This window comes from Sinohyriopsis cumingii, chromosome 19, assembly GCF_028554795.1.
Source record: "Sinohyriopsis cumingii isolate HCF-2022 chromosome 19, ASM2855479v2, whole genome shotgun sequence".
NCBI classification, from domain to species: Eukaryota; Metazoa; Mollusca; class Bivalvia; order Unionida; family Unionidae; genus Sinohyriopsis; species Sinohyriopsis cumingii.
Window position 1 is genome coordinate 28164613 of NC_142979.1, and position 11741 is coordinate 28176353.

An 11741-nucleotide genomic window follows, 5' to 3' on the forward strand; every position below is an offset into this window, starting at 1 on the left:
AACCGAAACGTCAGAGTTTGTCTAGATGTTTCGTCTTCCGCTAAGCAGATTCCACGTAAAATATGTTGGTAATCCTTTAACTCGTCTTCCTCAATACGTTGCACTAGGTGAATCTCGAAGTAACCAAAATTACGAACGTTTAGTTCATTCACTAACTGAAAGTGTTCAACAAGGTCTGACCACTGAAACAATTTCTGACGAATCAGTCCTCTTATACCATTCAGGTACCAGTGGTTAAAGATCTGGTGACGTAACGGATGCAACTGTTCTTTACGTTTCACTTGTATTTTGACCAGCTCTCGGTAAATGCGTTCTCTCAACTCCACAGGCAAAGCACGAATGTTCTCTTGTAAAGTATCCATGAATAGGTCAGTCCGTACAATTCACAAATCTTCTCCTAGAGCAAAAGTAATCCACATAGTGAGTAATTTCTGACCACTGCCATTCAGGGTAACGTCCAAGAATGTCATTGAACTCTTTTGATGTAAACGGTCTAGAGTAAAACAATAGGACGAATGCACACTTGACCCAGAGAAATCTAACACACTGGTTGATTTTTTTCACTTTCCTCTTATGAATTTCTCGGCACAAAAGTTCTACAGTCACCCATTGCGATTTCACTCTGGCAAACCCTTGCCAAACTTCCTTGTAAATCTTCTCTTGCAGTTCTTTAGGTAATGATTCAATATCGTTTTTGAAATGAAGTTTAAATACCGGTCTCGGTGATGTCCAACATTTGATTCCTAGCCAATCTGGTCTCTTCCTCGTCAACGACATGGTAAGTTACTTCAATGTCTCGGTCCCACTAAGGGTAAGTAATGACAATTCGGTGACCAACGAGCATGTTCTAGGTAGGCCAAATCTTGCGGTTCCCAGTGGTGAAGTGACACAACGCAACTGAAGCACTTGACTTTATCTCCTTCGCCCAAGTAGAAAAATCCGGCTCTGGCTAATTCTTCGGGGGTCGGGCTTCCCAGATACTTAGGCCATTTTCCTTTGAACGATTGAAGACGATTTTCAAAGTCGCAGTATTCCGACAAACGCACAGGAAACGAATATTCGTCTTTCACAGGTTCGTTTCGATGAGGGTTGGGTGACATGGACAGGAGTTTGCTCAGGGCTGGATGACATCCGTAGGGGGGCAGACGTGAAAGTGAACATTAACCTTTAAAACGAAACCCAGTAAAGTGTCCAAGAGGACGAGCGGCATCGCCTTCGGATCCCTTAGGTTTGACACGCACAGCATCACTTTCCATGATAGGGTTAGTGAGAACAAAGTTCCCATGACGCTTTACGGCATCGCTAAGGTCACAGCGTACAGCATCGTTCCCATCGCAAGGCTCACAATCGCATTTCACTTCATAAGTCCCACACTTGCATTGTGCCTTTCTAAACTTGTTTTGTGTTTCTCTGAAAGTATTCATCTTGTTCGCTTGGTCTTGGTAGTCACAATGATCTTGCCTACGGTTCCTTTTTATATACAGACCAATACCGACGTGTCCATACGGTAAGGTGAAATGATTGGGAAGTCGCACTCGCTTCTGGTACACGATTTGATAGACTTTTTCCAAGGGTCGACTGACGATGTGGTGAGTGGGTAAACGTACAATCTTGTTGGGTTGATAGGTGGTCACTTTAAAGTGTTCATCCTCTCCAGATTGCAAGGCTTCTTTCAATACCCCAAAGTTGACCACACGACTGGTACGATAATTCAGAGTCAATCCTTTCACTTTACACTTCGTGTGCACTTCTCCTTGTGGGTCCCGGTATTCGTAGCCGTAATTTTTGGGACCGCCACTGAGGAAACTTAGAATCTTGTCGTCGGGATGCTCGTCTGTCCAGGCTCCTAAACGGTCTCCATCGATGTCAGGGTGCTGTTGACTCGGGTGATGAATGTAAATGCAACTGTCCATATGAAAGTTCAAGTTCCCCTAACAGTTCTAAAGCTTCGTACAATTTTAAGCGAGCATGAGCTGTCACGTAAGCCGCAATGATGACATTTCCAGAAGTGTTGTCTTGTACAAAGTCCAGATCTTCTTCGTAATTGACCAAGATCAAATCCTCGCGAACGACGTCCACGTGCTTCATGAATTTGGTTTTGTCGCGAATCATCTGAAAGTAGCGGGAAGGTTCTGTCAAATACGTTGTGCCATTTTACCCCACAAGCAATTTAACATCACTTTGGCAAACGATCGCCTGCCTTCGTTTTTCTCGATGTGATCTAAAGTAATGCCTTCTTGTGCCCAGTATTTCTCTTTGAATGTCTTTTGGTCTTCGGGAGTGTGACACCAGGAAGGATAGCCACTGGCTTCTTGTTTCAGTTTCAAAAAGGCATCCACGTAGTGCCTTTCTGCGTGGGGTCACCTTTGTGGTATTGTTGTGTCTTGGGAAAGTGACAAATTTCGTACACTTCTAACAGTTGATATGCCATGTCCAGAGCTTTGAACAATTCTACGCTGACCCAGGTTCCCGTCAAAGCCCGTTCTTCCTGGGTGTGCTGACAAGGCTGATCTTGGTTGCACGTTTCGGCTCAAGTATGGCACAAAGGAAACATCAGTTTGCCTTGGCAATGGTGAGGTAAGACGGCATGGTACAAGTCCTTGGGAGGCAAAACTTTGCACTTGATCAAGCCTTCGTATTGTCGAATGTTTTTCAGGTCGATGTGTTCCGTGAACAATTGTGGGTGCCCTGCAGGAAAGCGACAATATTTGCATACGTAGGGATACAGCGAACACATGTCCAAGTATTTGATTTCTTCTCCTTTCTCTTCGTCAGCTTGGTACAGCAAACAGGTGGCATTGGTCCTTCCTCCGTACAAACTATCCCTTGGGTTCAGGGGGTCCATGAACTGGTAACTTTCCACGAGGCGTTTAAATTCGGGATCAGTTTTCAAACGGTGATCGTATTCGTGTTCCCACATTTCCACCACTTGGTATCCTTCCTGTTCTGACTTTAGGCGTCGCTGACAAGTGTCCTGGTACAAGTCTTCCATGGTTCGTTGTAAAAACTGATTTTTAGTGCCACGGTCACGGTAACAGACGGGACATCCGTGAAATAAGCAACCGTTAAACTCGTACACGATCTTGGGGTTTTCTAAGTCTCAGCCATCGACCGAATGCGTTCCGATGGTCTTTTCGCCCCCTCCGTTGCGGACATGCTGAATCCATTTGTCTTCCTTGTCGCACAAGTAATGTAACCAGCGTAGGGCTTTGACCGAGTATTGACGTTTGACATAGTTGGTCGATTGAGGACTGACGACAGCTACGGTGTTTTCAGGCATGAATCGTTGCCGGTACACTAAGGAACACGCTTTGGCAATGGTGCAAGCTTCTTTCAAAGGATCGACCCCTCCGTGTTCCATGAACAGTTCTCGAAATTTTCCACAGCAACGTCGTAAAATGTCCACTTCGGAACGACAATACTTTAACATTTCTTCCTGAAAGTCGAAAGGGTCCGAGGCGTGAGCCTGGTACCAAGCGTAGAAAGCTTCTCGTTGTTCGGTACGCATGTTGTCGGGGTCGTAATAGTGAGCCTCAGGTAAATCGGGTAGAACGGCGTGTTGATTGACTTCCGTATTGAAAAAGTGTGGAAAGTACCCTTGAGCCATTTCTGTCATTCCAAACGTTTTAGGCATTCGGCTCAAAGGCATGGCCAAGTAACTCATCGAATCTTTAAACTGTACTTGTCCCACTTGCATGAAAATGATTTTGGCTCCGTTCAAAGTCACTTTAGGACGCTCGGTGCCTTGTTCCGTATAGTATCTCAAAAGAAACTGTCCATCGTATCCGGAGAAATTGTGAGCCATCACTGTGGCATGACGATGACAATCTCCGTAACGTTCGATGTCCTCTTGGCTCCACGTCTCGTCGATGGGGTTTAAGACCCATTGTGCAAAATCGGCTAACGTGTTCGGTCCCCGAAAGATTTTTTCACGCCCTCCGGGAATCTTGCTGCAGTGAGGGCAATGACTGAAAATAGGTTCTTGAATGCACTTCTCGCACGCTCGATAAGCTACGCAGAAATTAGGAATGCGAATACCGGTCTCTTGCATGCATTCTAAATCGAAAAAGATGAAATTGCCTTTCTTCTTGTGTCTATCCTCTTTCTTTGGTGGGGGTTGGTATTTTTGCACGTAGCATTGGTGTTCCAAGTCCACGATGTGGTGACAAATGTGACATTTTTCTTTCCTCGACATACGTGTGCCTTGGCATTATTGGTACATATGCCTTGTCCACACGTAGGGCACAATCTCAGGAGTTGACAAGCACATTTCTGCTGTGAACCTTGCGTCTTCAGATGTTGGTAACAGGCAGGGCTGACAAACGTGCGCAGACAAGCAGGACAGTGCACTGGTTCTTGCACTTCGCTCAGACAGGGTGGAGAGGCCAAACATCTTGAGCATTTCGAGCCACAATGCTTGTGTTGCTCTCGATTATTATAACCATGGTCACATTTCTCACAATAATAAACATATCCCAGGAATCCGGTAATACTGGTAATGGTATCGAAATGGTCATCGTGATGATAGACATGAATGTATTTTCCATCCTTAAAGTCTTTCCCTCGAAACAACAGAGGCCCGCGCATTTCTTGAGGGTGCACTTTCAAGGTGTCGCATGGAGCTAGGGCATCTTGCAATGTTTGCATTTCAGGAATGCCACAGGGTATGTCTTTGGACAGGCCGGCTTGTTGTAACAGGACTTCTGCTTCACTTCGTTGTTTGGCTTGGTCGGATCGTTGAATAGTTTTCCAGGCTCTTTTCCATTCTGCCGTGTCATTCTTGTTAGCATAGGTTCGTCCCACCACGATGGCACGGGCTAAACACATCTGGTCTTGAGGGTTGTGAATTCGGACGAGACTTGTTTTGGTGCTGCGAAGGTCGTTCACCAATAAGATCTTTCTGCGGCCAGTCCCTTGAGGAGGAGAGACGTGGGTCATGTCCAATGTGGCTTTTCCATCGGTGATGTCAAACTGGTCGTTGGATTGTTGCACGTGTTGAATCTTGTCCATGACTTTGGAAGCGATCAATTCTGCAGGGGTGCTAAACTCGATCCAAACAGGGGATTTCAAACCGTCGTGTTGTATGGAAAGTCTCAAGCGATCGTCTTCTTTGGGTTGACATTGTCGCTTGAGTGTGGTGAGTAAAGAATCCCACACCCCGGTGATGAACCCTTCTGCTTTCTCTAACGGTGCTTCGGACTTGAAATCTTTGAACTTCACCGTGTATTTGTAAGCCGTGGTTCTAAATTTTCTAGAGGAGCGCTTTTCTGTCTCTCGAATGTCATAGGACTTTTCAGGGTTAACTAAGGGTGGTGAACTTTGTTTAGAGGGTTTGGATTCTGGTTCACTCATGTCCTCTTCAAAATCACTGGCATGAATTTGTGCCAAGACTTCAGCTCTGGTACGAGGCGATAGATCACGTTTCTGCCTCTTACTTTCTTCTTCTTTCTTCTCAAATGAATTGGATCGTTTCATCTTGAGTGAAAAACGTCAAATGACTAAAATTTAAACAGCATGGACTAATTTATAGTCCTGGCAGACCAGTGTATATAAAAGGGTGTGTGTCTTGTCCTTTCACTATTCATTTCACTCTCTAACCGAGCACAACGATGGAAGAGACTAGCCAAATCGAACGTTTCATCAGAGCTTTGCGAGTTTTCATTAGAAAATTTTGTTCAGACCAGCCTTCGGACTACTCTCCTTCTTTTCGAGATAAAAGTCAAGATACTTGCTATATCTGTCAGAAGAAAGGGCATTGGTCTTCAGAGTGTCCAGACCGTCAAAAAAGAAAAAAAGGGGCTAGAAAAGACAAAAGTCAAGATACCTGTTATTATTGTCAAGAAAAAGGACATTGGTCTCCAGATTGCCCAAAAAAGAAACAAGAGAAGTCAGAAGAAGAGAGGGATTCTTCAGAAGAAGAGAGGGATTCTTCAGAGGAAGATAGCAGCCAGGTAAAGAAAAAGAAACAGGAGAAGAAAAGAAGAAGGGAAGAAAGTGAGGAGGAAGAGGAGGAAAAGACTGTGACGGTGAAGACATTTAAAAAACAGAGAGACTAAACAGTGAGACAGAAGAAGTGAATGTACTTTTTAAAGTGCTCTGTTGTGAATTGTGAATTGGATTGTAACTATTGATAAAAGAATAAATTAGGTATAAAAATATACACGTACTATAGAGGTAAAATGTTTTTTTTTTTTTTTTTTTTTGAGTTATTGGCAATTGAAAATCTATCTCTTTTCGAGAGAAGTGGGTGGCCCTGAAAAGGGCCTTTGGTTTTTGGTGTAGGGGTGAATTTAAGCAATCAACTTTAACTGCCTTAAGCCTTTGCCACGGCCGAGGCCTACTTCTGATGATGATGATTTGGTTGAAATCACTAAGGGTGGTACGGTAGGCTTAGTCACAGGGTTGGCGTGTTTAGCTCGGGAAGGTCGTATTCTCTTCGGTCGTGATAAAGAAGTCTGATACATTTGTTTCAGACTTCTTAACTCCGCTAAAATGTCTAACAGTATCGTGACCGTTTGATTTTCACCCTCTTGTTTCTTTGCTGCTGCTTCTTCTTGTTGTTGTTTTTTTCTTACCTCTTCTTCTTGCTGTAAAAGAAAAGCCTGTTCCGCTTCCTTTTGTCGTTGTATAAATTTCTCCAATTCTTCTTTCTGTCTCTGTCTAAAATTCTCCACGTGTGGTAATGAAGGTGACGAAGGTTATGGAACAAATTCTTGCGAGGTAAGAAAATCCACAAAATCCCAATTCACCTCTTCTGAAAGTAAGTCCGGGTTCCCTTGGGTAGTCTCCACTGCTGGTGCACCCCAATTAATCGTTTTCTGAGTTTCCGTCATGTTGAATAACTGTCGCATGGATTGACAGCGCACAGGCGCTAGCGAATCTATATAGACCACGTGACGTCACAGACTGTTCTCTTCGGATTGGATGCGAGCTGACTGAACTTTGTAACGCGTGTTTGGATTGGTCAATGAACTCAATCCGTTTCAATCCTTCCTCTACCTATAAATAAGCGCAGTTCACTGCATTGATTTACCTGTTCTCGTCGCCTCAGCATGTGAATTGACGTTGAATCTTCCACCCTTGTGTCAACAATGATGTTCAGGACGGACATACCGATGTATGTCCGATCCGAATGGACAGTTGTCCATAGGACTGCCAGCAACCTATGGATACGTAGGATTTACGTGGAGAGGCGAGGATGCCTCAAAAGAGTCCCGATTTACGGTCCTACAGTGAGACGAAGCCTAAGGACAAGAAGAAGTCACAGATGCCCTTTATATTAAGGGCATATATAAACCCAAAGGCTCTTTTCAGGGCCACCCACATTTCTCGAAAAGAGATAGACTTTCAATTGCCTACCTCTTTTTATATTTTTTTTTAGTTTTTTAAAATAGGGTCCCGACCCTGTTCCATTTCCCCTAGTCCCTAAACAGTCCCACGATCAATTCCCCATGTTCAATTTCCCTTGTCGCTAGAGTGACCCAACAATTTTCCCCATCTTAATTTCCCTTGTCGCTCAACAGACCCACGATTTATTCCCATGTTAATTTCCCTTGTCGCTAGAGTGACCCATGATTTTTCCCCATGTTAAATTTCCATTGTCGCTAGAGTGACCCAGAGGGGTCTGTAATGCTAATTCCCATTGTCGCTAGGGTGCCCCACTTCACTACTAGCGAGTAAAAAGATTTAAAATGTTAAACGAGTTTCAAAAATATGATTTTGAATAAGCCCAAATGTAATATGTCCCTCATTACATAATCAAAAATGTTGATTTCTATTTGACCAACTACAAAATATTGTTTTGGAATTAATTTAAAATACACCCAGAATAGTAGGTAATTTTGCTTTTACTCTGATAAATGTTACAAATAGAAAAATATGATATGGGTATATTAACATTATATATAGTAAAGCCAACATTTACACCCACTGTTAACTTTGTACTTATTTTGTAGAGTCCATTCTCTGAAAACAAATCTCCAAGTAACAAATTACACGCGCATTTTATATATCATTACATATACTAAAAACTTACCAATTATCATATAATCTATTTGTACTGCTGTTCCTTTAAAATATTAGCAATACAATTAGCCCTTTATACCGTATATAAGGTTTTATTGTCGTTTGAGGTATTTGTGACACGGAAAGATGCCTGATCAGGTGTCATTTAATTTGAAACCATTTTTGTTTGAATGTTTGTTTTGTTTTTCATTATTTGCACATCTTTATTTAAGGTCTATTATAAACTGGATATAATGCTAAACAGAGAAAATGTATACCGTATAGCTATTTACGCTATCTTAGCATATTAATTTGTTATTGCACAATTCCATCAAAGAACAGGAAAATGTTAATATATGCTTCTGAAGTGTAGGGAAAATGTTCTGTTGAAGATTCGGAAAGATTAGAGATAAATTGAAATAGAAATCGACTCATTTATTTTTCGGACTCATTATAGACACAAACTGTTTGGAAAACTCTTGCACAACGGAGGAAACTAAGAATCGTTCATGATATAATCAGTTATAAATAATTAACTACCTAACTATATAAGAAACCTTCTGCCACAAATGAGAGTCGATGAAACTCATTATCGTCTATGTAACTTCCAAGGCATCCCATGAATCTCCACCAGATTTTCAGGGGTCCTTTGTCCCATCTACTGTTGATCTTTGGCACTCTTTCCCTGAATATATCCAACAATCTCCTAATAATTTTATGATTTATACATGTTCATCTAATGCAACTAATTAATGGAAAAAAAATTGAGTGTTCCAGTGATTGTTTTGGACGGGTTTCATTTTAACTAGTATTGCGTTCCATGTGAATGTTAATAGCAACAAGTGATGGCATCATTTTGTCGTCAAAAATGATTCTCATGCTATCACACACATACATGAATAGACACTACTTTGCACTTTCCACGAAATATGATGTGACACCTTTGGAAAGTTGTTTAAGGTCACCTGAACCACTAGAACCAAACATAGTTCGAGAAATATCTCTGTCACTGATGTCGTCTTGTAGACACAAAATATCGCCTTTGACCTTTACAGAAAGGACGTTTCATTTCACACAACAAACAATAGTCGATTAACTGAATTGACCTTGCTATAATTTCTTCTTCTTTCCACGTTTAAGGTCAAGCTTGATAAACAATTTCGTGCCTGTTGTAACGTTAGATGAAACTGCGATAGGAGACCTGTTTAATAGTTGTATATGTTGATGAAGAGAAGGAGATGCAGACTTTAAAGCATATTAGTTTGAGGGAAACTATCGTAAATGGGAAATAAGGGCTGGAGATTAATCTTTAGCAAGTTGGCTATTCTGTAAGAAATTTACAATTATTAATCACCAAATATGTCTCCATCCAAACAGGACAATAGAAAAATAAAACCAGAAGAAACAAAGACAGCTAAATATGATTCATAATATTCTATGCGCGTCGATGTAATAGTAAGTTGTCACGAGAGTTTCCTTACAATTTGAAATGTATAAGTTCTTGCCGACAAAACCTAGTAGGTGTCTCAGGCTGATAATTTTAATTATCAATTTGCAGAGAGTGTTACGTTAAGTGTTCATTTTAAATGAAATTAATGAAACGAATTATGTATATATCTTGCGAGATTTAGCGAGTAAAAAGATTGAAAATTTTAAAAGAATTTCATTAAACATGATTTTTATTGAGACCAATGTAATATTTCTTTTATCACATAATGAAAAATAGTGATTTGTGTTTGATGTAACTACACATTATTGTATCGAAATGACTTTGAAATACACTCAGATGCGTCGGTAATTGCGCCTTGATCTTATATCACATCATGTCGTCATTTGAGAAGTATTACAAATACAAAAATATGATATGAGTATATTAACATTCATATATAGTAAATCCGGCATTTGTGCTCACACGTACATTTTACATTTTTATGAGTTCATTCTCTCTCAAAGAAAAAACCATGTAACAAATCGCAAACGCCTTTTATACATCATTGCAAAAAACTAATTACATGACAAATACCATATGATCTATGTTTATTGCTATTCCGTTAAAATAATAGCAATAAAACCACTCCTTTGTGCCCTATATATGGTTTTACGTTTTTCGTATTGTTTAGACCCAGATTAGTGTATCATTGCCCCTTGAGCTGTTGTTCTGCTTGATGATGGTGTTGTTTACCTTGACGTCACGTTTGTTTGCTTATTTGTTTTTCATTAGTTGTACGTCCTTATTATAGTCTGGATATACTGTTCAACAGAGAAAACGTGTACTTTATAGCAGTTAAGGTAATTTAGCATAGTGATTGAGTTATTGCATAATTCCATAAAAAAAACCAGGCACGATATAAGATACACAAATTTTGATATAGAAATCTCATAATTATCAAATAAGTCACTTCAGGTGATATTATTTTTCAGTTAAGCCTTCCTTAAATGTCGACTTTAAAGTCGACTACCTCTCGTCAACGACTCTTGACTCCATTGTAACAAATTGCCTCTGTTGTGGAGACATTTGTCTTAGGAATCATTGTCCTCTATTGACAAGTTGGCTATTCAAGGTAGTGTTGGCGTTTTTTTTGTATTTTAACGAACGAAATATAATATATAATATTTTAACCTCGGATTGCTTAGTAACATGAATCTTTCTATGCGTTATTTCTTTTCCTCGTTTGGCGTTAGAAACAACACTTGAAATAACAGACTGTCACATATTTGAAACAATGTATTCAAAACAGAAACAACAACTACAAGAGAAAAAAGTAATAAACATTTTGTTACACCTGAAAAATATATTAAAATAAAGCTCCTCATTAAAAATACACAAGGAACTCCAAAATAGAAGGGAAAAAAAACAACAATGACGGAAGTGACTAATGGAGCAAATTTGATGGTACAGCATTAACAAAACCTTGTAGTTGCAACGCTAATTCAGTGCCTATTTAATTTTAGAAACAGTAAAGTATCACGTAAATTTATATATTCAGAAAACCGTGTACTTTTCTCGCACATCGCACAATAATTGAACTGAATACATAATTTACTTACCTAAAAGTGTCAGATATACTCCCGTGATTATATATGCTTCATCCGATAACCTTTGAGGAATAAACTGCCCGTCATAATGTGGAGACACGGTGATATTTGTAAATATTGACTCATTCATCTCTTGATTTTTTTCTACACGCTTCTCATTTTCTTACCCTTATTTCAGACAGATGTAATTTATTTTGTTCAGTCTTATGGCCTTCTTCCTTCTGAAGTAAATATTTTGACAACGTTATATGGTTTTACTTATTTGCGTTTCACAAATAATTAACTTTGTTCGCATCGTCATTTGTCGATCTTTTATTCTTCTTTATGTCAATGTAGATTTTCAAGCAGTTTCAGATCATTGGTAGTTAGTTGTGATCATGTACTGTCATCTTTTTTCAGTAATAATTTGCAGTTTTTGTTTCCTCGGTTGATAATATTCATAACGGCAGATGTTTAAAAACTGTCGTTGTGCAGTCCGTCGTCATTGATTGAATAAAAAGCAGCTCTATCTGAAATCTCAGCAATACCTGTTGACATTCATATGATCAGATGCACTAACCTAACTGAAGATAAAATAAAATCTAATATAACAGCATCAAATAGTTCTGTATTCAATTCTTGCTGCCAACAAGCACAATGCCTTTAGCGATATATTTCTCTCGCAAACGTAAGTTCCCGTATATTGGTGTACTGTATATTAC